Here is a 14,897-nt window from a genome sequence, read left to right as displayed (position 1 = left end):
TTATGTAGACGAAAAGCGCGTCTGGCGTACAAAATTATAATCCTGGTACCTTTGATAACTTTTTACACCACTGGGTCGATGCCACTGCTGGTGGACGTTTTGTCCCCGAGGGTATCACCAGCCCAGTAGTCAACATTTCGGTGTTGACATGAATATCAATAATGTGGTCATTTTTTATAAATTTCCTGTTTACAAAACTTTGAATTTTACGAAAAACTAAGGATTTTCTTATCCCAGGCATAGATTACCTTAGCCGTATTTGGCACCACTTTTTGGAATTTTGGATCCTCAATGCTCTTCAACTTTATACTTGTTTGGCTTTATACATATTTGGATATGAGCGTCACTGATGAGTCTTATGTAGACGACACGCGCGTCTGGCGTACAAAATTATAATCCTGGTACCTTTGATAACTTTTTTCTATACTATAAGATCAATTATGAATAATAAGAATTCATGAACCTTAAGAAATCTGACATACCAATAATTGGCATTTCTGACGCAAAATTTTCAATTTGATTTTCAATCTGTTTCAGATCCGTTCATCATCCGTTTTATCCGTTATACGTCCGGTAGAAGTCCGTTTCTCATCCGTTCAACATCCGTTTTACCCGTTAAACGTCCGGTAGAAGTCCGTTGGTGAATTTATCTTCCAGACCTCCAACGGATGTATAACGGACACGTAACGGATACAAAGTACCATACAAAGCGGACGTCTAACGGACGTTCAACGGACATTTTATCCGTTGGACGTGCGTTCAAAGTTATGAACATGCTCAAAATTTTCCACCGGACAGAACGGACGTCGACGGATAAAACGTACGCTTAACGGACATGCAACGGATATGGACGGACGTCTAACGGATAAGAAAGGACGTCTATTGGACATGAACAGATTGAAAAAAAGTTATCCGTTAGGCGTCCGTTCGAGCTATCCGGCAAGGTGTGACCGAGGCTTAAAGCAACTAACCACTACCCATCAAATTGTATTTAAAGTGCCTTCTGACCCCCGTACAATTAATTCTGGAACAACCCTTATTGTATACTGTAAATTCAGACATTCAATTGACTTATCCCATGAATAACAAATATATGTCTAATTAGATCAATTATTGGAATTGCTGTACAAGTTCAATTATTATAGATATATGTACATATACAGGATATAAGAAAACTCAGTTATTTTTGTTTGATATATGGTTCTTAAGTTGCATAAATCATAATCATTTCTGAATTTACAGTATATCTTTGCTTTCTAGTTAGGTAACACCATTTCTCTCCTTTTACATTAACAAAATACATTATTTGAAAGTCTGTATCAAATGGTAAATACACTTGCTGTATGTTGGTTCGAATCCAACTGCAGACATATTAATGTATCTTAGTCTAGCTAGCTATTAATACTTAAACTGTGAAATCATTCTTATGAGCATTTTGGTACAGGAAATATAAAAAATGTTATTCAATGTAAAATTTTAAAAATATCTTTTCCTATGTTTCCATTTAAAAAAAAAAGAATCCAATGACAAATTAGCTTTTATTATGTATTTTACAATTGAATAACCCATATTTCAGCCAATACCTACATCTCATATATCCCAGTGAACTTGAAATTAAGGATACTACTGATACTAGAAGGACTGCTTCATACCTTGATCTTTTCCTCAATATTGACGTAGATGGACGACTTCACACGAAAATCTATGATAAACGGGACGATTTTAACTTCCCAATTATCAATTTCCCATTTCTCAGCAGTAACATACCCTCTGCCCCTTTGTATGGTGTTTACATATCACAATTGATATGTTATTCTCGTGCTTGTTCACACTATACGGACTTCATATACAGGAGTGTGCTCCTTACGCAGAAACTGCTCCAACAAAGTTTTGAGGAGGACAGATTAAAATTGACACTCCGTGAATTTTATGGACACCATAACAAATTGGTGGATCCATACGATGTGTCTTTGACCAAACTAGCTAAGGACATTTTTACCACATGGTAGATTGTGGTTTGTCATTATATCGTCTAATCTTTTAATTACCAAACGTGACTTATTCCCGATTGTGACTGTTTTGCTGAGTGTGAATTCGCATTACTATAAGACGTGTTACGGTACTTGTCTATCCCAAATTCATGTATTTAGTTTAAATGTTTAATGTTATATTTGTAATTCTCATCGGATTTTGTCAAATGTGTTGACGTCTTTTCTATTATATTTATGTGTTATGGTAAAGAAAATTAATCACAACATTCATTCAGTAGATTTGATTTTGTTCAACATACTCAGTACTGTATTTTACGTTTGAAGTTGGATTCAAAACAAACCGGACATAGCTTTATAATATAGTTAATTGCTACCTTTGTTTGTTATCAATTAGTATTAAATTGTTATTAAATGCAATATCAATATTTAGTTCAAATATAATCTTAAATCAATCCTAATTCTATCTTATTCATTCAAATGTGACGTCATTTTTCATTTTTTGATGATCTGTTTTACAAATTCAAATGACGTCATTTTTTTGTCATTTTTTACAATTTCAAATATGACGTCACTTGGCGTTGAGGTTTAAACTTAGTCGGATGTGTCTACATTTTGTGTTACAAATGTCTTGTTATGTAATGTATTTCAGTTGTTTCCTGTAATTAGTTAATAATTCAGTTTTATCATGTACATCTTTTGTATATAATTCTATAAATTTACTGTTTGCAAAAGTATAAATTATTCTACATAAAAGGGATGTTCTGGTAACTAACAGAAAACCCTGGCTGTTTTTGGCACAACTTTTTTTATCTTTTGGTCCTCGATGCTGTTCGACTTTGTGCATGTTTCGGCTTTCAAACTTTTGTATCTGGGCGTCACTAGTAGATCTTGTGTGGACAAAATGCAGTTCTGGCCTCTTCAAATTTTAAACGTGTTGCCTTTGTTGGCTGTTGTTCGTGTGTTTCTTTGTCAATTATGTTCTCCAATTTATTTATATTGTAGTCCTGTGGTGTTGAGTTGTCATTTAAATGTTATATTTCACATGGCTATAAAAGAGGGAGGTTTGGCATGCCACAAAACCAGGTACAACCCACTATTTTTTCCTTTAAAAATGTCCTGTACCAAGTCAGGAATATGGCCATTGTTGTATTATAGTTCGTTTCTGTGTGTGTTACATTTTAACGTTGCGTCGTTTGTTTTCTCTTATTTTTGAGTGTAAATTCATATTGCGGTAAGACGTGTCACGGTACTTGTCTATCCAAAATTCATGTATTTGGATTTGATGTTATGTTTGTTATTCTCGTGGGATTTTGTCTGATGCTTGTTTCGTTTCTCTGTGTGTTACATTGTAGTGTTGTGTTGTTGTTCTCCTCTTATATTTAATGCGTTTCCCTCAGTTTTAGTTTGTTACCCCGATTTTGTTTTTTGTCCTTGGATTTATGAGTTTGAACAGCGGTATACTACTGTTGCCTTTATTTACAATATTTCTGATTTTCAACAATTACAAATTAGGACAAAACATTTATCATTGATAACAATGACTTCACAGTGCTTACTGCTAATTTTGGTGATGGTGCATTTTTAACCTAGTTACAAATACATCAGTAATAATTGATAATGACAGCACTATTTCAAACATATTTTATTTTATATTCTATTTCATAGTTAATCAGAAGATTGAACAGGATGTCGTTACGCCTTTCCTGTTCTAGAAAATTAAGAATTCTTGATAAGACTGTCGTTGCTTCACATAATATGCTGGTTGAGGCTTCGTACAAACCCTTTAATGAAAATTACTGGTGATAGCTTGGATATGTATATCAAAACAAACCACCAAACGACAGACAATAGCAATCAGGATATACACTGATTTGCCTATAGTGCATTTTTCACCAGACTTAATTAACAAAATCTTCCGAAAAACACACAAGAAGTAAGTGCAGTTTATGTTGCTATTTTGTTAGCATGGTTGACTTGTTCTTAAATTTCTTATTTCTTTTTCAATTTTGAATACTGAAAGTTTTATTTCTCATGGATTGTTATCTGATTATTCCTTCACATAGACAGTAACTGTTTTAGTGTCCATATCCAGCAATTAATTAAAAAGAAAAATTCTATCCAAATCAATAATTAAATTTTTATGAAATAATGACTTAAATATAATTGGATAATATGCTTTACATTACGATTCCTGTAGTATAATCTATCGATATATTAAGAACTTGCAAACAATTAAGAAGTGTCATTTTTGTATTCTTGCAAATTCTCAGTCTGAAAATTAGGAAAATTAATGTTGTTGTAAGGTAGCATGCATTTATATATATTTTCAACATATTTTTTTACAGCTTTAACTGATAAACATTATTTAACAAAACATGTTATTGAAGCCATTTTTGATGAGTTATGTTTTTCAGACTGATGTTTTCTTTCAGGTTACATGTTCTAATACTTTTTGAGACTTGTAGTCAATATGTGTTTTTTTTCTATTCAATGGGTTTTTATATTTAAAAATTTGATGATTAAATTGTACTATAGTTATCAAAAGTACCAGGATTATAATTTTAAACGCCAGACGCGCGTTTCGTCTACATAAGACTCATCAGTGACGCTCAGATCAAAATAGTTCAAAAAGCCAAATAAATACAAAGTTGAAGAGCATTAGGACCTAAAATTCCAAAAAGTTGTGCCAAATACGGCTAAGGTAATCTACTCCTGGGGTAAGAAAATCCTTAGTTTTTTGAAAAATTTAAAGTTTTGTAAACAGAAAATTTATAAAAATGACCATATAATTGATATTCATGTCAACACCGAAGTGCTGACTACTGGGCTGGTGATACCCTCGGAGACAAAACATCCACCAGCATTGGTATCGACCCAGTGGTGTAAATAGTTATCAAAAGTACCAGGATTATAATTGTAAACGCCAGACGCGCGTTTAGTCTACATAAAACTCATCAGTGACGCTCAGATCAAAATAGTTCAAAAAGCCAAATAAATACAAAGTTGAAGAGCATTAGGACCCAAAATTCTGGTACCTTTAATAACTATTATACGTTTCTTTCCCAGACACAATCTAGATTAAGACTATCTTCAAACATTGTGTAAGTTTAAATATACATAAATTATGACTTTTTTAAGGTCAAACTGAAAGACATAGATGCAGAAATGTTTGTATTGACTGGAGGTCAAACAACGAAGCTGAATGATGTACAGAAGGTTTTAATAGGTCTTTTTCTATGTGACAGAGATGACTTTCAGTGGCTTAAAAACAAACTACCAAAACATATACCCCATCGATACAAATTTAAATCTAAATATATGGGCAAATAACATTTCACCTGTCCTCAATGGAATGGGTTTGAGTAGTGCCAAACGTGATTACATTTTATATCATGCTATATGTGAACACATTTCTACATATGTTTCCGCAAACCAAATGACTTTTGTAGTAATAGTAATAGTAAAATAAGTGTGAACGACATATATAAAAACGAGGAGCAAGTTATGAGAACTTAGTTTGATAAGATTGCATCTTCTTTCATATATCGACACAAAGCTGATGTATAACAAAACACAAAATGCAGTAGAATAAGGTTGTAATTGCTATTCTTTATTTCAAAACAAGTGATGACTTCAACATGAAGCAAACACTCTCACCTCACTACATGTATAATATTATATGGCTTCTGTACTAGTTTGATTGACTTTTATAAACATATTAGATAAAAAAATTACAGAAGTAACAGATATATCATATCAATAATATTTTTTTCATTTTAAGTTACAGTGACAGCATGTCAAAGAAACAGCATGTCTATACGTTGAAAATAATGTTCAAGAATGAATCGAAAAATGAAGACTGTCTGGATATAATGGGCGATTACGAGGATCAAATAATATATTTGCATACAAAGGCATATGGTTATAAGGGTATTACAGTGAAACCTGGCTTAACCGAATCCTGCATCAAACCAAAGACCTGTATAAACCAAAATTGTTCTGAAGCACGGTCATATCAAATTGTATTCGACGTGAACCTGTTAAAACCGAACATTCTTAATTCCTGAGAAGGTTCCTTTTAAACAGGTTTCATTGTAGTTTCCCTTGCATACTGTTCATATTGAACATCTTTTCGTATCTGCTTTCTATTATAATTTGCACTTTGGATTTCTTACTAATATACAAAAAGTGTTGCATTTGTTCATGATAGCCATCAACATTCCATTGAAATTTGAAATGTTGTAATATTTGTAATATCCCTATTACAGGAAATACAGAACAATAAGATAAAAATGGAGTAGTTTTAGGAAGAGTTATGTTGACCAGGGAGAGATTACAAAATGCTAAAAACATCACATATTTAGCTCCAACACCAAGGGGTAGATTTGAACATTTAGCCCCAGTCACTTGTGAATTTTGGCATGTGAAGCAAGATCTCTTATCTGTATGTTTTATTGTAGTCAGACTTTGTCCCCTTAGCAATTTTGTTATCCCTAAGCATTCTGAGTGCAAGGACCATAACTCTCAACAAATTTCTAACTGTATCGCTTACTTGTCATGATAAATCAATATACCAAATTGTAAATCAATATCTTCAAGCTGTAAGAAATAGTTTAGATAAACAGACTAGACCAAATGCAAAACTAAAGTCCACTTCAACTTCGTGCTCATTTTGTTTCTTAAGTTATGCACTGTCATATCATCAATTATCAAGTCGTGATTTTTTTTTATTTCACCTAAGTGCATCCTTAATGTTGGATGTATAGGATTTTAAAAAAAAACTAGTTACAATATTGAGGGATAAATTAAAGTTATTTCAACATTGTCTTTAGGTCAATTTTTTAGAAAGCATATAAAGCCTTATTCAAAAGCGATTCATTGGGAGAATGTGGAACTTTGTTTCACATGAAGACAGCATTGAGGAATGATTTGAATGGAAATGTAAAATACAACTACAAAGCACATGAGGGACTATTTCTGCTGATTGTGTAAGCATTAATTCATGTAGCCTCAGATGAGATAAATAAACTCATAAGGGATTGTCCTTAGTAATGTTTTTTTCAAAAATTTATGGTTTGTATCATAAAATAATTTTCATATGATTATTTCATTGGTACGATAACAAAAGTTATTACTTCACATTTATGTTCATTGAATGTAAAGATTTACACTTAATGACCAAGCTAAATAAATTGCAGAAATGATCTAGCAGATATACATAATATATGAAGACCGATTGGTGATCTTCTGCTGCTGTCTGTTATATGGTCGGGTTGTTGTCTTTTAGACACTTCCCCATTTCCATTCTCAATTTTATATACATAAATATTTAAACAGAGGATGCAGAAGTTGAATCGTTACTCATGATAAAATTGTTTGTGTATGCAAATGAAGATAAACAGTTATTTTTTAGGTCTAGGATACAGTGAAGATGATTATGTTTACAACTAATTCACAAACTTAATAACGTGGGTATGTATGCATAAAATGAACATGAATGACACAGCAAAGGAGGGGGACATGGAGGGACTCATAATGAATATGAAGGAAAATGCAGCCATTTTTACAGCCACTCAGTAATGAGTAAATATTTTTCTGAATGCATTAACATCATTTTGCAAGTAGAGCACCTATCATCCCCTCAGATGAAAATGAGACAGCTAGAAGGGGCATTCATCAATACCAAAGGGGGAATTAGTACAAACAAGGAAGCAGACCTGGGGCCGGAGCACGCTATTAGAAACCAGAAGGACTTAATAAGAAGTTAAGGTAAGAAAAATAGACTTAACCTGCAATCTACCAAGTATTGTTACTGTAATTGTACTACTGTTAAAAGTCTCCCTTATACCATTGACCTTACTTAAAAATGAGTTGCTTTATATTTCTAATATTTTCATTATTTTTAAACAGTTTCAGATTTAATATCTAAATATATGTGACTGATATTGTCCTAATGGATTAATTTGAATGTAATTATTTGTAAAAAAGCAAAATCAGAATAAATTCGTAAGGTGAGGTAAACCTGATATGAATGTTATTGACATTATTGATAATGTTAGTTATATAGTGTGTTAATGACTCAACATGATACATACAGGGTCAGTAAATTCCATCCATATGGGGTTCCTGTATATATCATATTAGGTCACTAAAACACTATGTAACGAATTTATCTTACCGACTATCTTTTTTTGTTAAATTTAGACTAACGTGGTCTTATTTGCTATCATAACACATCTTCTTATTTCTGTATTAAAGTGTCCAAGTGTTCAATTTTAAGAACCTTATTCAATTGGTCTGCACTAAAAAAAATATATGTAAACGATAAATATCTGTTATCAACAACCTTCAACAGAACTTTCAATACTTTTAAATAATCAAACAGTACCTAAGTCGTAAATTTACTACTAACCGAGTATTGAAATAAGCCCTGCCTTCTTACTAACCTAATAAGGAATATACACGGTCACCACGAGGTCGCTTTTAACCATCCATATTCCGAGAAATGTATAGGAGGTAAGATAAATTCTCATATCATACAATTGCACACTATGAATCTAATATTGACCAATTAAATCTATTAAAAAGGGTTAAGACACATCTTTTTATTACTTTACTGAACAGTAAGATATTGGGAGCAATACCTGCAGACAAAACCTTGAACAGTTTCATAATATAAAGAAAACATCAGTCACATAACTTGTTGATCTTATAGTTGAATGCAATGTTTATTAATAATAATAAAAGGAGTAAATAAAACTGAAAATGGTCCCAGGAGAGCCAGAAGCTCAGCAGACATCATAAATCGAATTGGAGACAACTTAGACTATCTTCTTAGTATACCTAAATTCACCTCAAGCCATGCCAAGAAAACTTCATCTAAAGATATGGAAATTGCTATTAACATTTAAAGTAAAATTCAGCCATTTAGATATGTTAAGGGAAGGACATTTGAAGGTTTTAAAACCATACCAACAAATCCAAAAGAATACCTTATTTACTGAATGTCAATAGCATATAAATCATAACCATTCATTTTTCAATGCATCTACATTTCTCTCCACTAATACTGAACATGTTATCATTTGCGGTTATGAAGGTAAAAGCAGTTTTGATGTTATTTTACTTACCCATTACAATTATTTAATGTTATTTTTGAAACTGGATATATGCTGAAACAGAGTTATACAGGAATACTTATTCCTTTTCCAATAACAATTATGTAAATGTGACAGATGATTATAGAGATATAACACTAAGCGATGTTTCTGCAAACTTTTTACTAGTGATATTAATGAAAGGCTCATATTAGGGGCTAACAAAAATGACATTTTAACTGATGCTCAGTTTTGTTGTTGACCTGGTCATGGCGCAACTGATGCTATGTTTGCTTAAAAATTAATTATTACTATAAAATATTGGGGATTGAAGAAACAACATTATTAAAGTGCTTTTGACAACTTGTTTTATATTATAAACTTGTAAAATGTGGTGTTATTGGTAAGCTTTTTTCAGTTATTTAATCTTTATATGATATATCTATGAGCCGTGAAAAATTTAAAGGTGAATTTTCTGATATATTTTCTGTAGAAAAAGAAGTATTACAACAATATTTCAACAATACTATTTTCATTTCTTTTAAATGATTTTGAAAATGAGTTTATGAATAGATTATGTTTGCCAGAAGACACGAAATAGCTCTCATTATATTGATGTTTGCAGATAACTTTTATATTTTCTGAGATTATTGATGGGTTGTAAACTATTTTGAATATTCATAATGCATCTGATATAAAACAAACAAAAAATATTCATGTAGAATTTTGGTAAAATATTTTGACTGTTTAAAAATCCAAAGCTACAGCAATGGTTTATTCTGAGTTGGGAAAATTTCCTTTATTTATATCTCGTATAGTAAAAATATCAAAATATTGGATTCGTCTTTAACAGACGAGACATTGCTGTATATGTGATATGTATGTTGAGTCTGAATCAAGAAGTATTTCATCATGGGTTACTAATGTTAAACCTATGTTGCTTAGCTAAGGTTTTGGGCATGCATGGTATGCACAGAATGATGTATGCGAAGAAGCATTTTTTTATCAAGCAACGATTTATTGACCAAAAAAGAAATATGTTTTTCGATTCATCATCAAAATGTACTATCTATAAACATGTAGTGGGTGAAAGTTTAACTGCAATTTTATTTCACAAATAAGTTAAGTCCACAATGTATCAGATTGTTAACTAAAGACTGTCATTTCCTAAGGGGAGGTAAATTAGTTCCCAATGTTTTGTATCAATGGGAATTGATATTCTAGATAAAATTAAGTGTAAATTCTTCTTTAATAGATCAGGAAACAATGACTAATATCTGCTTTGTTATTTAAATACCCTTCATTAATTAATTAAATTATAGTAAGCTATGTTAATAATTTATTATTATCATCTAATGTGTCTCTCTATATCCTTTTATAAAGTAATTTAAATCTATAAGCTGTGAACCATATCCTTTCCATGAGGCTTTTTTATGAAAGACAAAACTAACTTTTTTGTATGATCCCTGCATGTAATGTATATCAAAATATTGTTATTTTCTATACATCTACCTACAGTTTATTATTTTACTGCTATTAGTTGTATATGTTTGCTGTTCATGAATCATTGATTGTAATAACAGATGAAATTCAACAATTAATTCAAAGGTTGGTCTGCTATATGTATCTGTCTATTCTTATTCTATTATATACACTTTGAGAAAAGCGCAAACAGAATTAGAAGGCAAGAAGATGAAAAAAGTTGAATTGATAGAAAAAGAATTATTTTTAGAAAAAAAAAATTGGATATATTTCAAAAGTTGAATTACATTTATACTAAACAAAATATTGCGATTTCCTTCATGTAATGGTTTAAAGCATCTACATCTTATATAAATAAAAATGGAAAAATACATTTTTGATAATTGTTATATCGTCGCTGTTATGCAAAAACCTCGTATCTCAATTTTTTGCGGAAATCTTTTTATCGATTATTTAAGATTAGATAGGTATGATCCACTGTATGCGAAAATATCTGATCTTCTAACCAATCATTAACTCGAATTCTGACACGAGACGAAAAAGTGTAGTCGGATTGATGAGACATTTTTTGGTGCGAAAATATCGTATCTCAAAAGAAAACACATGGCACGGCAGATAATATTATAACAGGTACAGTTTTATCAATTTCAGGTTTTCAAAGCTAATATAGCTTTAAAATAATGAAAAGCTTTGACAAAACAATATAGGTGCAGAAATATTTGCTCGTCTTGGTAATTGATTGGTTAGAAGATAAGATATTTTGGCATACAGTTGAACATACATATTTAATTCTAAATAATCGATTAAAAGATTTCAGTTTTTAATGCCTGGTGAAAAATTATCAAAACCTTAGATACGTGGTTTCTGCATAACAGCGACGATATGTTATTATATAATTCTTTCAGTGAAAGAACATATTTACATTGACTGTGAGATTTTTATTCAATATGGATTTTTGAAATAACTGTGATATTGACTTGTAATGTATGTTTAAAGAAAAGAAAGAAAAAAAAACCTACCAGAATATTTATAGTTATCATCAAATCCGTGTTTCTCTTTATTTGTAAGTACGTGAATTACATTAAGTGAAAATTGTTGATTTAAAAAAGTATAATCTTAAAAATAACTTTGAGTTATTTCTTCTGAAAAGGGATCATAAGAAGTTAAAATGAATGTATAAGTATGTTATTGCAAGCTGAGACAAATTGTAAGATTTTTTTTTAAATCAGAAGTTTTGAGAAACATCGGTTTGTGTTAAGGATTATTAAATTGATTTCTGCTATGATTTATTGTTCATAACTGTTTTTTAAAAGATTGGCCAAAATGCATGAAATTACTTTTTTGGGTGCAGATGAACTTTTATGAGAACTTTTTGTAGGGTAACAAAAGGATTTTAAGATAACAATTACTTAAACTAAAACAATATAGTAATATTAATGTATTGAAATGAAATAAAAACAAAAATCTTATCATTGGAATTGTATTTCTCTCAAACTAGTATTTCTTGTATAGATTAATAGATTGTTTGTAAGCTATTAAACCTGTGCACTAAATGGTTAAAGCATAAATATCTCCAAATAATGAACTTTTGTCTTTATTTATTTGATATTTAAAAATTTAATTAAATTTTGAATCGATTGTAAAGTTTTTTTATTACATTGCCTTCTCATTTTATGATTAAACGAAGTACTTGACTGCTTTGTGTATCACTTGAAAATAGAATACAATTTGTATAGTTTACAATTCTATTCTCAACATATCACATTCAATACAGGAACACATTGGTTTACAGTTGTAACAGCAGATATGACCTTTTAGCTCTTTTTTTTAAAGCCATTTTGCCGTAGTAGGTATTTTCGAATACAACCCTTTTCCCTACAAAAACCAGTTATATCAGACTTGATATCCACTCCATTAGCTTTTTAACTTTTTTGGATTCGACCGTCACTGATGTGTCTATTGAAGACGAAACGCGCGTCTGGCGTATATACTAAATTTGGTCCTGGTTTATATGATGAGTTTATTTAGCAGCAATATCCCTATTGCTGTAATAAAGGACAGCTTTGGTTGCAAACCCTGAACGACCTGCACGCCCAATCTCTTGGACATAATCGGACAGTGATCTTGTTGGACGTGCATGGATGACTCTCATAATTGATGGGGAATTAAACCCCATACCAACAACTTTTATCCTTGGGTTAACTCAAGACAACTCTTTAATAATATATTTGGTTTAAAACTGTTATCCTGACCACTGCAAAGAACACCGTATACAGATGATTCAAGTGTAGGTTTCTTGAATATGTGTTTGCAGTAGGCAGCTGCATTGCTTATGTACAAAAATGTAATGTAATGGCATAATTAACAAAGTTACTGGAAAGGTTTCCCTATTTTCAAACAGATTGTTCCAAATTGGCCTATATATTTTTCATAGGCCTCATAAATATCAGGGGATGCCTCTTTAAATTTGATCTCTAAGTAAATGTTTTCCTTATCAGGACTTTCCCGAATAACTATTGGATTGTTCATCCCTATGGAACTGGTTACTGACTTCTCTTCCTGTTTTGTAACAGTGGCACTAAGTCCCAATCTTGGTACTCCTGGAAAAAAATCATGGATGCTCCTTAAGGTGATCAAATGCTTTTCTGAATGATTTCCCCCTATTCATTAAAAAAAAAGTAATGATCATGCATTTTGATAATAACCGTTAAATCCACCACCACCAGATACAGGGGATATAAGCAATATGAATTTTTTTTTCCAATGATATTTTTAGTTATCTACATGAAGTAAATTTCAAAGAAAATGACTGAATCTAATAATCCAAAAATGAATAATATCTATTATATTTTAAAAACAATACTGGTCACAGATAATTGGAAAAAAATGCATTCACAGTGGAATGTTAAGGTAAGGGTTGCAAAAGATCAATGTAGGATAAAAACAACTTAATTCAAATAGGTTGGGGGTGGGGGAGATAAAAGTTGCTGCAAGTTTTGTTAATTTGACATCGATTTTACATATATTCATATCGGTTAATCAATTTTCCCAAATTAAGTTATGAGGGGGAGGGGGAGGGTCATGAACAAACTATGTGAATTAGGTTTTTTTTCTTTTATCCTACATTAAACTTTTGATGTCGTCTCTTAACTTCTATGCCCATAACTATCAGTCGGAAGGGGAGGTGTTTAACTTTGTTCATACTTGTGTATTAATACACGTACAATACTCTGATTTTGAAGGAAACGCTTATATTCTTTTAGTGCTTCAAACTGTAATATTTTAAATCTTAGAAAAGCATTCAAATTGCCATTAAAAGTAACGCAAATTGCTTCATTGCCCAATGTTTGGTAAACTGTTTGTATGCAGCAATTGGATGAAAAGACATCTTTTTTGACTATAGTAAAGTCATTTACAGCAGCCGTGTTTATTCCATTCATTTAAATCTAGACATCAACAAATGTTATTCAAATATGATCAAACATTTATGACTAAGCAGATGAAAGTCTTGCAGGAGAAATATAAGATTACTGGTATTATTTGTCCAATTGTTACACATGATGTTCAGATTTGGGGTCTTTGACCAAATAAACAGACTACATCCTCTTATACATGATGAAAGACGAAACAGATGATGGCCTTGGAATACAAATGACCAGCCGTATATGTATTGTTGATATTTAAAATAAGAAATGCAGTTATGTAGACCTGTAATATGAAAATCTTCCACATTTCAATAAATTATAATCAGTTCAATGAAGTTTACAGGAGTAACGGCTCTGTAGATAAGGAATCCCCATCGTCAATTGGAGAACAGAAACGAAAAATTCAGAAAACGACCTCATAAAAATACTCCGAGCGTCGTCACTACTTTATTATGATCTCTTATATAAGGAGAAAGACTAAAAACTAACAATTTCCCGGATTTTATAGTGAGTCCGTGTAGAGACACATATTATCATCCTTGTTTTTTGATAAATTGATTCAAAGTTGACTGATATGCATAGAAGTTTGTTTGATTAGAGGTTGTAAAATGTCCAGTGGCAAATACTTCAGGCATGTTCAGGACGACACAATACAATAGTTGTGTCTCAATGCATCCATAAAAAATACTATATGGATAATCCGTCAGTTGTAAAAGTGATTGATATCGAACGATGTAGACGTGTGGGTTGTGTGCGTATTTGCAGAAAAAACCAAGTTCAACATTTTGTCATTCGTAAAAATTGTGCAATAAAAATATCTGGGAATATATATATGCATCCTCTATAAGTAAATTAAAACACATGGCGCATTATGTAAATTTTTAAACTAAATTGACTAAAAG

Source organism: Mytilus galloprovincialis, chromosome 7, assembly GCF_965363235.1.
Source record: "Mytilus galloprovincialis chromosome 7, xbMytGall1.hap1.1, whole genome shotgun sequence".
Classification (NCBI taxonomy): domain Eukaryota; kingdom Metazoa; phylum Mollusca; class Bivalvia; order Mytilida; family Mytilidae; genus Mytilus; species Mytilus galloprovincialis.
Note: the sequence above shows the minus strand (reverse complement) of the source record.